The following is a 16,555-nucleotide window of genomic DNA, read 5'->3' as shown; positions in this document are numbered from 1 at the left end:
TTTTTGCAGTCACCCAGTCTTTCTCAGCACGGAGCCACACGGGTGGATTTCGCTCGGGGAAGGTAAGGTCCTGCCACGAAGTCTGGCCTGAACACCAAGAGGTTGTCATCAACTTTGTATTTTACTTCCTCCTTTTTCCTCTATTTGATAGCCATCAAATGGTTGTGTGAAAGTAATCGCATCCTTTCTCTCTTGCTCTGTTTTACTGGGAAAGGACTATTTTGCTGTGCAAGGGGTAGAAACACAGAGGCACCTGGGGTGTGTGTGCGTGAGCATTCAGAGCTTCTAGAACTTACTCCTGAAAGTAAGAGTAAGTATTTTGCTAAGATCCCCCTTTCAAATGTACCAGCAGGATTCCCTTTTGTTAATACACACACACACACACACACACACACACACACACACATACACACACACTCCTCTTCAGACCTCAGCAGCTGGGAGCAAGGGTAAGTGACAGAACCTGCTGATGTAGCCCATTGTAACTCACTGCACAGTGGGCCAAACTACCCAAGCGCAGACTATGAATGAGCTCAGCACAGCAGGTGGATTTATGCGATTTCTCAGAACCACAGTGGAGGCTTCTGACTTGATGGCCAAAACGAGACGTGTTTTTTTTTTTTTTTTTCTCTTCTTTCATTCTTTGCCTCGGAATGATCATTCCCAACATATAAATCAGTTCTGGGGGATACTGCTGAGTCAGAAAGCCAACTGTGGAACAACGCTAACAAGGCACACGACTTTCATGATTCATTTCAATGCAGAGAATACAGTCAGGCCTGATTTACAAAACTGTTGCACAAATTGGCTTTCCGAAAGCTTTAGCTTGCATCCAAAGACTACTTCGTGTCGCTATTTTGAAAAAGTTGGCTATATTCTAGAATGAGAGTACTCAATATTCTTTCAGCGATAGGAATGTGCTTTAGAATTGGGGTACTTCACAGTGTGTTAGTTTGTCCCCTTTTGGAGGCCCTAGATAAAACTTCTCTTTACAAAGGATTAGTGTTAGCTGCACCACATGGATTGTTTTTACCCAAGACTGGCCACATCTTCCACATGCTCTTCCTGCTTCAGGACAGCGGCCTCAGTAATTCTCCTTCTGGTTCTCTATAGAATAAGAGCTTGGATATTTACAGGCCATATGCCAGTGCAAGTCATTAAGAATTTTCATCTCTGGGGAGCCTGGGTGGCTCGGTCAGTTGAGCGTCCAACTCTTGATTTGGGCTCAGGTCATAATCGCAGAGTAGTGGGATTGAGCCCTATGTCAGGCTTTGTACTGGGCATAGCGCCTGCTTAAGGGGCGCCTGGGTGGCGCAGTCGGTTAAGCGTCCGACTTCAGCCAGGTCACGATCTCGCGGTCCGTGAGTTCGAGCCCCGCGTCGGGCTCTGGGCTGATGGCTCCGAGCCTGGAGCCTGTTTCCGATTCTGTGTCTCCCTCTCTCTCTGCCCCTCCGCCGTTCATGCTCTGTCTCTCTCTGTCCCCCCCCAAAAAAATAAATAAAAAAATAAAAGTTGAAAAAAAAAGATTCTCTCTCTCTCTCTCTCTCTCTCTCTCTGCCCTTCTGCCTTGTGTGCAGTCTCTCTCTCGAAAAAAAAAGAAAAAAAAAGAATTTTCATCTCCACTACAAATGTGTAAACGTAGAGATAAGAAAAGATCTTATGTTCTTTGTTTGGTTGAGGGGTGGGCAGTAGGCAGCTAGGAGAGAGTTAGGGTTTGGACGCCACAATTGGGCTTACTACCAAGCAATCTGGAAAGCACAGCGGTAAACCCCGTCTGGAAACTGCAAGTCATGTTCCAAAGAAGGCCAGAATGAGAAAAGGGTAAACTTACCAATAATGATTCTTGCTAGATGCTGCTGGTACAGACAGAATGACAAAAAAAGGAGCATGTGTTTTAAGAACAATTTTCTCATGGAAAAGAGTCACCTCCAAAGGAGAAAACATAAAAAGATAAATATGTTTTGTTTCTAGCCATGTAATGTTCAAAGTTGATGAAACTCAACTCTATTTTTTAGGGATATATACATAAGCGGTATAGTTAGAGAAAGAAAAATGAAATAAACACAGAAGTCAGTGTAGTGGTTCTCACTAGGAGATGGGCTGGGGACAGGTTACATCTGGGCAGTTTGTGATCGTGGGTCACGTTCTACTTCTTGATCCAGGTGGCGGCTATATAGGTGTTTGCTAGATAATTATTCATTAAATGACGCAAATGTGTTTCATACATTTATTTTTGGAGTACATGTTTTACTTCACATTTTAAAAAAAGAATATTGAAAAAATGGCGACATTAGTCATCCTAGGAAAATAAACTCTTTCTCAAGGAGGAGACTTGGTCGCCATTGACTGTTTATTGACTGACATACTCTGGGTTGTACTTGAATGAAATTCTTACTTGGAGATCCCTGAAAGCCCTTCATATTTAAAATTAGAGGCTGAAAGTGCCATTGACCTTGATGCTAGCTTCTCTATGGCAGTCCTGGGACCACAGGCGGCAAGGGCAGGAGCTGGAATGAGGAGGACAGGGTAAAAGATGGAGGAGTGGGACAAGGGAGGGAGAAGGCATAGTGCAGGCCAGGGAGGCCAGAGGCCTCAGTGGGATCCCAAAGTCAAGAAGGCAGAGCTTCTGGTGGTAAGAACAAGGCTATGTATCAAAACTAGCCATTCAAGCAGAGGTCTGGATTGTCAAGTTTTGAGAAGGAAAGCCTAGAGCTCAGGAGATGTGATGCTGGGTCTCCTGGCATGGACTCAGCAGAGCTGGGGAGGGTGAGACGGGTGGGAACTCAAAATTACACGTACCTGCTGTGAAGACAGCAGCTCTTGGGATCCCAAATGAAGGCAGTGTAAGAAATGACAGAGTAAGTGAAAGGCAGGTTAACCTAAGGATTCAGTCATTCAAATACTTATTGAGAGCCCACTATGGGGCAGATGGCTAGCCTAGAAATTGGAAATTCGGTGTAAACACAACAGTGTCTGCCTTCCTAGAACTTGTGTTCTAAGAAGCAGTGAGAGAGCAAGAGGGCCAGATGATAACTAAAGTAATTGGACAGCCAAGCAGGTAATTCCTCGCAGTACTATTAAGAAAATAAGGCAGGGCCACAGGGAATGGGTTAGGGAGGGAGTGGTACTCAAGAATGTTGAGAAATGCTCTTCCGAAGGAGGAACAAGTAGAAAGGCCACAAGATGAGATGTTCCCGGACGTCTAAAAAGGTTGTCAGGAGTAGAAATACAGAAAAGAAGTAGGGATGAGGCCTGTGATTAAGGTCCAGCTGTTGAACGTGGCTTAGGGCCAGGAAAACCGACTACCTAGGAAAACTAGAAAGATCAAGAACAACCCAGCCCTCAAGGGGCTGAGGTACCTGCCCCATTATCAAAGGGGGGCCCAGGCTTGCTAGAGCCCAACAAAGAACATGACTCCGAGGGGGGGCCAACCTGGAGCTTGATCCCAAGGAACATGTCAGAAGTCAGAGCCAGGACTCAGAGCCAGAAAATTCTCCATTTAAGACACACAATTCCATTTCCTGAGCCAATTGTCTTCTCCCCAAGGAAGCCTCTGGTTTGGAGCTGTCACTGTGATCTGTAACATATCACTTGAAGCACATCACAGCACACCCCTCTTCCAGTCGCCCTGGGGTGGTAATACACAGAGACAGACAGTGCAGAGAAAAGCCGCTCGGCCTCCACAGAAATCTGGAACATGTTTGTCAGTAGCCTACTTGTCAAGTCTCCTGGTAGGATAAGGTCTCCTAGAATACCGATCATCGAAAGCCATAGACTCAAACAGGATAAGGTTAGTGACCTCCTAGCTTGTCTACCTCATGGCCTGCCTTAGGCATCCCTCAGAGATATTGTGAGTTCAGTTCCAGACCACCACGGTAAGGTGACTATTGTAATAAAGCAAGTCAAATGATCTTTTTGGGTTCCTACTGTGTATAAAAGTACTGCATTCTATTAAGTATGCAATGTAGAGACTTCAAGCAATGTACAGACTTTAATTAAAAAATACTTTGTTGCTAAAAAATGCTAACCATCGTCTGAGCTTTCATTTCAGCAAGTCACAATTACTGATCACAGATCACCACAACAAATATAATGAAAAAGTTTGAAGTATTGTGAGAAGTAGCAAAATATAACACAGAGACACGAGGTGGGCAAACGCTGTTGGGAAAATGACATCTACAGACTTGCTCAATACAGGTTGCCACAAATCTTCAATGGGTAAAAAACGCGATGTCTGTGAATTGAGATAAGATGAAGCAGGCCTGTATTTAAATTTCACCCTTAACTGTTCCAGTATGCATTCTGGAAGGGTCTTTTGGCCCAACACAGCAGCCACGTCTGGTTGTTAGCTGTCAACGGCTAAAAACGGTTGAGAAAAAGGGCAAAGAAAACGGGAGAAATTCCTTCCTGTTCCTCCTCCTACAGCGAGGGTTCACGGAGCTTGTCCCTTCCTCAACAGGTGGCTAAAACAGGGGGCTCAATGATCTTCCTGGCCTGCCTCATAGGTTTGTTCAGAGGTCACGGGGGGGGGGGGACACTATAGATTAGCTGTAGAGCATCACGGAAATTTTTCTTTTACAGTAGCACCACATTAAAATCTATCGGACCCACAACTCCAATGGTTCAGTGGAAAAATAAGCTGCCTAAGTCTAGCAGGACAGGTAGTGGTGTGGTGGTAACTATTTACCAAACCACCATCCGGGAGACAGGGAGCCCCTGATTTGGTAGCACTTACCAGTTTCTGTGGCGTGAATGCTGCCACCATGGCTGATATTGAGCTACCAATGCGGTATCACCGAACACAGAGTCGGGAAGATATAAGCACAATGGTACAAGCTGGCCCTAGCACACCTTTGGCTGTGCCGAGGACTGGGGGGTTGGAGGTGGATGAAACACAACGTATGCCCTCATAGACCAGTGCGTGGATTGGTTGAGGAGATAGACCATCAAGTAAAGCATCTTGAAGTAGCGTAATGAGGAACGAAATCACGTACGTAAAGCAGATACAGGGGTCTCTTCCCCCAATGGGATCTGTGTCCTCACAGGGAACAAAACCTCAAACTAACAAGATAAAGCTTTGATAGTGGACTAGTCATCAGCTGCAAGTCAAGGAGGGTCATGGGAAGTTCTACCTCTAATAGATAGCTTCCTACTTTTTCGTGAAGACTGGCCCTAAATATAATGACACTGTAACAGATTACATTCAGTGATCTCATCTGGGTTACTGATAAGCATCAAAGGCTCTGAGTCAGAGAAAGGGTTATTAAAGCTCAGGCATCTATGAGCTGGAAGACCTGCAACCTATCCTCTTAATGTCTAGCTTAACATGCTAGCTCCTCTTAACGTGCTAGTTCCTGCTGCTACACGTCTGGACTTTGGCTGGGGGAGGGGCAGGGGGGCTGGGGAGGAAAAGCTTAAGAACCAAGGAGAAGAGGTTCACCCCATTAACATCTTCTTATCCTCCTACTCTCTTGAATGTGCACTCCTACCGCACTCTCCTGGGCAACCCTATTGTCTGTCACCATTCAAAACTCAGCCGCACCCTAGGGTGCCTGGTGGCTCACTCAGTTGACCTTCCGACTTTGGCTCAGGTCATGATCTCACTGCTTACAGGTCCGAGCTCTGAATCAGGCTCTCTGCTGTCTATGCGGAGCCTTTTCAGATCCTCTGTCCCCTTCTCTCTCTGCCCCTCCACCACCATCCCCCCCCGCCCACACACACTCTCTCTTTTTCATAGTAAACAAACATTAAAAACTCAGCCACACCTTCTTCAGGTGTGTGAGCATCACACAGTGCCTTTCCCTCAGCTGTTCCATCTAGCTCTTGGATTGCACTTTTCTCTCTCCTCTTCCAGCTCTTCCTGTGTAGGGGCTCCCTTCACATTCAGCCTTTTCTTCTTTTTTCTTTATGTTTTCTCTTTTAATATTGACCTCAACTCCCCTAATCTTCCTCTGTGCAGATCACATCATATTTGCCTATCAAGACCTTCCCTTTCCCCTGAACACCAGCCTCCTGTTCAATGATCAGGTACGCAACTCATTCTCCATGTACCTGTGGAACATCAATTTTCTATTTTATTTTATTTTATTTTATTTTTTTAAGTGTATTTATTTGTTTTGAGAGAGAGAGAGAGAGAGAGCACACACAAGCTGGAAAGGGGCAAAGAGAAAGAGAGACAGAATCCCAAGCAGGCTCCACGTTCATCAGCGCAGGGCCCAGTGTGGGGCTCGAACTCACAAACTGTGAGATCCTGACCTGAGCCAAGATCAAGAGTTGAACACCTATCTGACTGAGCCACCCAGGTGCCCCTATTTTACTTTTAAGTTTGTTTATTTATTTTGAGAGAGAGAGAGAGAGAGAGGGCGCGCGCTCATGCAAGGTGGGGAGGGGCAGAGAGAGGGAAAGAAAGAGAATTCCAAGCAGGCTCTGTCTGCACTGTTAGCACAGAGCCCAAGGTGGGGCTGGATCTCACTAACCTTGAGACCATGACCTGAGCCGAAATCAAGAGCAGGGCACTTTAATCAACTGAGCCACTCAGGCGTCCCTGGAACATCAGTTTAAATTGCTCGTCTGGGGGTGTTCAAGGTCCTTCTTTCTCCAGTAGCTCTCACCCAGTTAAGTGATGAGTTTCTGTTTTTGTACTTAATGGCACCAGTGTCATTCAGGCTTTACTGACGTCTCATGGGGTCACCTCTCTTTTGGTAGCTCTTTCCCTCTGCTCCAATCCGGTACTTGCGGAGGGGATTTCAGTCATGGTACCCCATCTAGCCTCCACCATAGTCATGTGACCCCAGCTTGGCCAATCAGAGTCATTCCTTGGAGGTTTCCCGAACTTCAAAGGAAGTTTTATGTTCTCTATAGTTTTATAGTCTCTTCAGTTTATAGATGGAGCTTTAAGCATGTATCCTAAACCACTGGTAGCCATGAACCCTTAATGTATAGAGAAGCCTGAGAGAAGACAGCTGGTACACAAAAGAGAAGTAGCTATGAGAGACTGCCTTTGTTCCCATCCTGATTTCATTTAACCCTAAGTGTGGCTCAAGTCCTATACCCATTCAGAAAGCATTCCCAGGGGTGCCTGGGTGGCTCAGTCAGTTAAGCGTCCAACTTTGGCTCGGGTCATGATCTCAAGGTTTGTGAGTTCCAGCCCCGCATCGGGCCCTGTGCTGACAGCTCAGAGTCTGGAGCCTGCTTCAGATTCTGTGCCTCCTTCTCTCTCGGCCCCTCCCCTGCTGGCACTCTGTCTCTGTCTCTCTCTGTCTCAAACATAAATAAACATTAAAAAAAATTTTTTTTAATTCCCTTATCTTTTATTCCCTTATCTTTTTTTAAATTCCCTTATGTAAAGTTGTTTTTATTTGTTTTTTTGTTTATCACAAAGCTATTTGCTGGTATAAAGGAGTGGAATGATATACACATTTTTAAAAATGTAAATTAAAATAGATGTTCTTGCTCAAAAGGGAGGGCATACAGTTTAGATGGTGAGGAAATTCCTATTCGAGTTGATGAGAAAGCAAAGCTGAAATTAATTAATCAGCTCTCCCCCTCAGTGGATCTCCAGTGCTATAAGCCTTCCATAGAGTGTCTTCTCAAACTGAGTGTGATTCTAGGATTCAAAGAGTTGGATCTTGTAATCAACACAATTCCTAAATGCAAGCCCATTATTTCATTTGGTGTTCCACCAAAGAAACGGCCATCATTTCTATGATCTTGGGAAAGTGCTGGATTATAAAGGCACCTTCCTAAAGGATTTTCGAGAGTAATTGTTGACTTTCCTTACTTTTCTCCTTACCCATCAACTCCTCCCAAAAGATGCAGCTCTATAGTGCTTATTCTATGTCACTTATTACAACTTTGTAAATAGTAACTTGTTTGTTTTGACCTCCTTTCTGGGTTATAAACTCATTTTCTGGTGGAGTTAACTTACTTAAGAAACATCTATTGGTGTGCTTGCAGCAGCATAAAGCATCAGGAGTCTATTGGCAATGGAGTTACCAAAACCAATGAAGCTCGGAGATTCCTGCTCCAAAAAAAGTTTATGATATAGTACAGTAGTTTCCAAACTTGGCGGCCAATTGCAGACAGCTGGAGAGATTCTGATTCAAGTGGTCTGGGATTGGTCAGGCACTTGAGGACTTTTAGCTCCTTTGGTGATTTGAGTGTGCAGCCAAAGTCGAGAAATGTTCTAGATGAAAAGAAGAGTGTTATTTCAATACAAGACTGAGGGTGCTGTGGCTGAAGAAGTCACAAGGTGTGGCGAAAGCCCAGAGGAGGAGCGCCCTAACAGAGAATCCCAACCCAAGTTAGAATCTTACCAAGTACCCTGGCACCATCCCAAACTCATGAATTCAGAATCTCAGATCACAGGGCATTAGTATGTTTTAAAAGCTCCCTGGGTGATTCTGATACCCAGAGATGGTTGAGAGCCATTGGAACCCTCCTAGGGAGATATAGTGAGGGGAAGGCTTGTTACCCTCTAGGGGTAACAGCTACATGGAGACTTGGAAAGTACAATTGGGTAGTTAGGCAAAGGAGGAGGCCAGGCCTTGACATTCTACTCTGCTTCTCCCACTATGCCCACACAGGCCCTGGAACATGGTAGTTACTCAATAAACTTTTGTGAAATGAATGTTCAGGATATAAGTGATCACTGGGTTCCATATGTGGAAGCATCTGTATTAGCCTCCTACAGCTCCTGTGACAAAGTACTACCATCTGGATGGCTTAACACAACAGGAATTTCTTCTCTCACAGTCCTGGGGTCTACCTATATGAAATCCAGGTACCAGCAGGGTTGGTTCCTATTTAGAAGCTCTGAGGGATAATCTACTCCATGCCTTTCTCACTTCTGGTGGTTACCAGAAGTCTGGCATTCCTTAGCTTATAGGTGCATCACTGCAATCTCTGCCTCCATTGTCACATGGCCTTCGTCCCTCATGTGTGTTTCTGTGTCCAAAGGTCCCTCTTATTCTAAGTACACTAGTCTTTGGGTCATCTAATCTCGTATCTAGTATCTAGGCCCAGTCTAATCTAGTATTAACTCAACTTGATTACATCAGTAAAGACCCCATCTCTAAATAAGGTCATAATTACAGGTAGCTGGGATTGGGGGGGGGGGGGCACCATTCAACCCACATGGCATCCCAAAGAGTAGGAGAAGCCGGTTGTCACACAACAGAGAGAGGTATGTGGGGGGAGGAGCCTGAACTCGTCCTAACCTTTTCCCTGCTCTCCTTGGATCTACTCACTTGAGTGAGTGGTTCTGAAACATTTCCAGTTACAAACCCCTGCTTTTTGTACAACTCTTCCACACATGATACATCATTAATTTGTGAAGTTACACTTCGCATTTTTAGGGACAAATGAGAAATATTCCATAAAGGAATTTGAGACTGCGGCATCTTCTGTCCTCCATGCGAGTCCTCTAGCTTTATAAATTTGGTTCTTCCTCTAGCTCGGGCGAAAGCGCACAACACGCTCACAGACTCAGACATCTGGGGCAAAACTGGGACAGTCCCCAGCAAACTGGGACAGATGTCACCCTATCTGTTTCTCACTCCGTCTTTGTCTCTCTTTCCCAGGCTCCCTGTGTGTCTTCTGCTTGGGTGTGCCCTGTTGGAAAGGAGAAGGACACATGTGACATATTTAAAGCTTGATGAAAGGGCTGAAGGATTCCAGCTGCTTTTTATCCAACCCTGACACTTAGATACTTTTCAAGAAGCAACGTGGCCTTATGAATTGGTAAGAATAAAAAGAAATAGTTTATCCTTTAGCTTTATCCTTACAAGGCCCCACCTAACTGCCCACATGGTGAACTGGGAAAATAGTAAACTGTAAAATATTTTAGTTGAGATATAAAGTAGACCTATTTTGAGTATATGACGATGACTTGTACATAAACTTGGAGCCTTCCCTGACAGCCCAGTCTCTGAAAACAGCCCAGACTGTCTCCACTGCTTAACTTCTGCCTCCTCTGCCCATTGCAGTCTGGCTTGTGCACCCACAACTGCAAAGGAAATGATTTCTGAAGATTATCAGGACCTTCCGATTGTGAGGTGTCATGGCTTCAGTTTTAGAATGGCTGAAGTTTAAAAAAATTACCCTACCATGCACTGGAGAGGATGTGGAAGGCCCAGAACTCTCTGATACCACTCATGGGAATGTAAAATCGTACAACCGCTTTGCAAAACAGTTCAGCAGTTTCTTAAAAAGTTAAACATATACAGATCATATGAGCCAGTCTGGGTATTCACCCAAGAGAAAAGAAAGCATGCGTTCCTACAAGGACATGAACATGAACAGTCAAAGCAGCTTTATCTGCATTAGCCAAAGATTGGCAACAACCCAAATGTCCATCATTTATCCATTAAGGAGAATGGATAAATAAACTGTGATACATCCATGCTAAGTCCACAATGGAATACTATTCAGCAGAAAGGAAGAAGGAAGGTAGGAAGGAAGGAAGGGAGAAAGGGAAGAAGGAGGGAAAGCTATTTACACAATGCTCCAAAATGGGTGAGTCTCGATCTCAAAATAATTAGGCCCATTCCCAAAATAAGGAAGGCAGTTTAAAAAAAGAGTACATACTATGATTTCATTTATATAAAATTTGAGAAAATGCAAACTAATCTATAGTGATGGATCAGTGGTTGCCTGGGAAAGAAGGATAGAAAGGGATGGAGAGGAGGGGTTACAAAGGACCAGAAGGAAACTTTTCGGGTGATGGATGTGTTCATCAACTTGATCACGGTGATGGTCTTAGGGTGTGTCCATACAGAAAACTTATGAAACTATATACTTTAAAGATGTGTGGCTTATTGTATGTCAATTATACCTCAATAAAATTATTTTTAAAAGCCCATACATACATTTGAGTACTATATTTACTGACTTATCTACAGCATTTGAGACATCTGACAATTTCCTCCTCTCTGAAATGTTCCTCTTCCCAGGGTTCCAGGACATTGCTTCCAGATCTCTTCCTTGCCATACACAGGCAATCAGAGTTATCACATTCAATTTAGATATGAGATTAGAATTCTGGCGTGTTGATTTTGAGCATATAGACCTATTTGTCTACCATCATTTTGAATAGCCACAATGATCACAAAAAAGCAGGGAAATGTCTAACCACCTTGCAAATCCGAATATCTCAATAAATACTTTTGTATTTCCTGGCTGCTGTGACACCAGAAAGGGGGATAAGTGAGTGTGTTTGGGGTACTTGGTATGTGTCATCATGTGTGAATGACTACCCGTAAAAAATAAGGAATTAAGAAAAGATAAAAGGTCCTAAGAACCAGCTCCCAATGAACTCAAGAGCCTTCTAATGCAGCCCTCAAAGCTGCAGAGAGGTAAGAAATTGACTTCCAGTTACCCATATGAGGAAGGTGGCTTTTCACCCATTGCTTCCATAAATCTGATGCAGATAGAGGGTGGGATTTGGCTGGGCTTCATTCTCCCTTGATTCAGTGCAGACACACATCTCTGGCTTGACCCCCAGTCCTCTATTTTCACCTCGTTCATGAAAGAATAGCAACTCTTTCAATCCTCACCAGTCCTGCAGCTGCTCATACCAAGGGCTTAAAGAAATGGCGAGGGGCCATGTTTTCAAAGGCCGCCTTGCCTTACTAGACAGTTGAGTAACTTTTATGAGATCTATTGCCAACTTTTTAGTGTTGCCCAATAGTTGCCCAAATATGTTATGACATATGCTTATTTAATCAGTCCACACACGTGGTTTGAATTTAAGAGACAAAATCTACCAGAGTGTGGATCTGTAGTTTTACCAGGATGCTGAAGTGCTAAGTCAGGGAACTTCAGCCCAAATTTGTCCATACACCGTGAGTCACAGCTGTTAATCCTTATAGGAGTCACATGCTTAGGTATTGACAGGAGCCTGCTTTGAGATTCCTGTTTACTAAGCTCAAGGTTGTCATGGTAATAACAGTCAAATGTGGTGGTTACCAATCTTACTTTTTGCCTTTTTCCAGAAAGCTTTCAGTTGAGTTTCTCTTTCAAATGGTGTCAAAAGGGTAGATGCTTCTAAGACTCTCAATTCAAAGATCTCACTACAAATTTGTCTGTTGATTTTTTTGTGGGTAAAGATGTGATCACTTGCTCTGGGAGAGAAGCATTCTTTTTACTTTCTGGGAAGAAAACAAACACGGTCTGATGGAACCATTGCCTAAGGGCCAGGCAAAACCCACTTGATTAGGAGAATGTGTGTGTCAAGATAAAGGAGAAATAATGCAGTCTGCAACAGTGAAAAGTAGAAGGCAGGGATCAGGGTGCCTTGATTGCTGTTGGCTCTTTTTGGATACAGGAGCCAGTTGACCAGCAGGCACTCTTAGTATTCTATTCCATCAAGGGGTATTTGCATTCTGAATTGGTATTGGAGAAGATGAGAGGTCAGAGAGACAGGGAGATAAAAATAGTCAAAACCAATCAAAGCCCTAAGACCCAGCATCCGTTTGGGGTGTGTTCAGAGAAGCAAACAAGCAGGACTTCCTCTTTCTGTATTGACCAGAGTCTGAGTTATTTAAAGAGTTTCTCGCTTTGGGCGCCTGAACCTTAGAGGTGGGACATGAGAAAGAGTACAGAAGAGAACATGGGGTGATGGTATTGAAACTATTATTTTAACTTTGAAACCAAGAGAGAGACAGAGACAGAGAGAGGCCAGATGGTTCTACTGTTACATATAGCATAGTAGGTGAAATAAACTTCATTTTAAAGAAATTACCCATCGAAGACTCTAGCTAATATAAAGAAAAATAAAGTATTGTGAATTCCACCAATGTAGACATTTCAATTTGGATAATTGAAAGAAATCTTCAAATAATAATAGCTAAAATTGATCGCCAGACTCTGTGAGTTGAACTCATTGAATTCTCTCAATACACACAATTGTTTAATCTATTTTACATACGAGGAAGTTAAGGGAGAGTCAACTGCCTGGGGCCATAAATAGGGCGACGGTAGAGCATGGGTTCGGATGCAGCCCCGATGACTCTTGATTCCACCACGATACTCCTGATGCTCCACTGGTCCTATGGGAGGGTTGTTAACGGTTTGGTCCGTTTGTTTTCATTAGTGGGTTTGTTTTTGTTTAGTGTATTTCAGTTGGGCTTGGGGTGGAACTGCCTAGTCAGTGGGGATTGTTTGTAATATCTTAATAATGTTGAATGTTTCCTGAAATATTGTAGGTTGTGACGCTAAAATATCCAGTTGAGGAGTGGAGCTCCCTTCCAGGAGAAAGCACTGCACGGTGTAATGGATGGAGTGTGGGATTGGGAGTCAGGGGTGCACGTTCCTGTCCTGGCTCCGTCATTCATCAGTCATGTGATTTAGGGCAAGCAGAGACTTTGAGCTCACATTTTTTTTTTTTTATCAGTACATCAAGCCCCATCCCCCTTACTCAGAGGAATAAGATGATGCTTTCAGACCTCTTGAACTTTTCATTATATTCAGAGTTTGGTTTGACTCAACACTTTCCAAAGCACATACAGAAGCCATGAAATATTTACCTTTCATCCCCTGCAGATCTAGGGGGTCTGCAGGCATTATGGAAGTGACATTGCCTTTATAGTCTTTCTTTAAATTTTTTAAAAAATTGTATTCTTTGAAAGAAAGAAAGAGACAGAATGCGAGTGGGGGAGGGGCAGAGAAAGAGGGAGACACAGAATCTGAAGCAGGATCCACACTCTCAGCTGTCAGTACAGAGCCTCACATGTGGCTCGAACCCACGAATGGAAGCTCATGACGAGCTGAAGCCGGACGCTCAACCAACTGAGCCACCCAGGTGCCCCACCTTCATAGTCTTGTAACAAATAGTAGGTCAGTGAAAGTGAAAGGGAGAAGAGTCTTGAGGTGCCAAGAGACGTGTTTTTATGCGTTCTTTGAGTCCGTGATGACCGCCTGCCTTGATCTTCAATTTGCGATCAACATTTATCGCACCTCTGTGCTAAGCTCTGGGTGAATGGGAATAAGCAGTTGCTTTCCTCAAGATGTAAAGCCTGCACTCGAGGAGCACAACCACTGATGAAGTACAATAGTTGTCGGCCATTATAGTAGACTGCAGGGAGGTGGGGGCACCAAGAAGAGGTAGACCTTTTTTTTTTTTTAATCCCAGAAAATGTTTTATCACGAAAATGACACTTAAGTAAACTTGCAAGATCAACAGCTAACTGGTCAACGAGACATGGGGATGGGGAGTGCGTGAGAGAGGGGAGACTGGAAGCAATTAATTAATTTCTAATCCCATTTATGTTTATTCATTTTCTTTATAATACACCACAGGACCTTAAAGTACCTGCACTGACTACCAACAGAAAAATCGCATCCAGTCCGACTGCACGTTTGGTGGGTAGAATATTCTGACGTGAAGTTGTTGGGAGACATTGCTAGCATAAGAAGCCATGAGTTGCAAGGAAGCAATCTTTCTCCAGACGGATGCTGTTAAACCAGAAGTCGTAAGTGGATAAAAATGTCCTAGGAACGCAAAACTTTTTATTGCCTTTCTCTTTTACAGATGAGAGACCACTAGAGGGAGCCAGACTTCAGTTTTCTGGATTAGGAAAGTGGGCTTGGCAAAGTACAAAGAGGTCACAGTTGAAGGGAATTGGCTCTTACCGTGTATCTTTGTTCTCTAGTAAAAGTAGATCTATAAATAGTCATCGTATTTTGAATAAATGTGAATATTGGTTTACCTTTCAAATCCTAAATTTGGGTTTAAAACTCAAAATAAAATAATACATAAAATATTGCTTCTTTCAATAGGATTCCGGCCCAGGATTCAAGGATTGATAATTCCAATAATGAGACTTCCAGCCCATCCTCTTCTTAATACTTATCTTTTGGGCTGAGTAGGCTATGCCTGCTAATAGGTGCTTTATTTATTTGTTTCTTTATTCATTCATTTAAAGAGTATCTGCTCAGATTCTATTATGGGTTAGGCAGGTTGCTAGGTGTTGAAATACAAAGGTAAAAAAGATATGATGAACAGATAAATAAACAGTGGTACATCCATACAATGACTATTATTCAAGGCTCAAAAGAAATGAGCTATCAAGCCATGAAGAGACATGCAAGAAACTTACATGCATATTACTCAGTGAAAGAAGCTAATCTGAAAAGGCCATATACTGTGATTCCAACTACATAACATTCTGGAAAAGACAAAACCATACAGTAAAAAGATCAGTGGCTGTCAGGGTTTATGGAGGATGGAGGGGTGAATAGACAGAGGATTTTTAGGGCACTGAAACTATCCTGTAGGATACCATAATGATGGACACACGTTTTTATGTATCTGTCAAAACCCATACGATGTCCATTGCCAAGAGTGAATGCTGATGTAAACTTTGGGCTGCGGGTGATATGATGTGTCTGTGTGGGTCTGTGGGTTGTCACAAATGCACAAATGGTGGGCGATGTTGATGGTGGGAAGGGTTTGCATGTGTGACGACAGGAAGTAGAGGGGAATCTTTGTACTTTCTGCTCAGTTTTGCTGTGAACCCCGAACAGCTCTAAAAAATTCTTTTAACTATTTATTTTTGAAAGAGAGAGCGAGCGTGCTCACACGTGGGAGGGCAGAGAGAGAGACAGGGAGACAGTGGATCTGAAGCAGGCTCCTGGATGTCAGCACAGAGCCCAATGAATGCTGGGCTTGAACTCACAAATGTGAGATCATGACTGGACCTGAAGTTGTACACTTCACCAACAGAGCTACCGAGGCACCCCTAAAATATTCTTTAAAAAAAAAAAAAGTGTTCCTTGGGGCGCCTGGCTGGCTCAGTCGGTAAAGCGTCCGACTTGGGCTCAGGTCATGATCTCACGGTTGGTGAGTTCGAGCCCCACGCCGGGCTCTGTGCTCACAGCTTGGAGCCTGGAGCCCGCTTCGGATTCCGTGTCTCCCCCTCTCTCTGCCCCTCCCCCAGTCATGCTCTGTCTCTCTCAATAATAAATAAATGTTTAAAAAAAATTTTTTTTAAAGTGTTCCTCTCAAGGAGGTTCGAGTCTGGGAGGAACAGGCAACCCACAAAACAAAAACAATGCCACGTGGGCACTGCTCCAAGGAAGGCGTCAGTGTTGTGGGGGCCCTGGAGAGGGGCCCTCTGTCTCCCCACAGTGTGTGTGTATCCGGCAGGCCCAGGCTTGTTACAGGGGCAGCGGGAAGAAGGGTGGCTGGGGAGGCTGAAGGGGCCTCCCCTCTAGGCCCGACTGCCCCTCTAATTAGCAGTGAGCTTCTTAATAAGTCACTTGACCTGCCCAGCAGGCCTCGGTTTACCTCGCTCTGAATGGGCCCTGTTGTCCCCGATGATCGGTAAGGGCCTTTCTAGCTTCAACATAAAACCGATCATTGCAATTTTCATGCAAAGTTCTTTTGGGGGGGGGGGGAATACACGCGATGTAAGATGTAGCACCCGAACCGTATTTCCGTGGTTGCACCCACTACCTCCACCGACGCTGCGTCTTTCCAGGGTGGATCCTCGTCCTCATCCCCTCCTCCCCCAAAAGAACTTTGCATGAAAATTGCAATGATCGGTTTTATGTT

The sequence above is a fragment of the Panthera uncia genome (genome assembly GCF_023721935.1).
Source record: "Panthera uncia isolate 11264 chromosome A1 unlocalized genomic scaffold, Puncia_PCG_1.0 HiC_scaffold_16, whole genome shotgun sequence".
In the NCBI taxonomy this organism is placed as follows: Eukaryota; Metazoa; Chordata; class Mammalia; order Carnivora; family Felidae; genus Panthera; species Panthera uncia.
Note: the sequence above shows the minus strand (reverse complement) of the source record.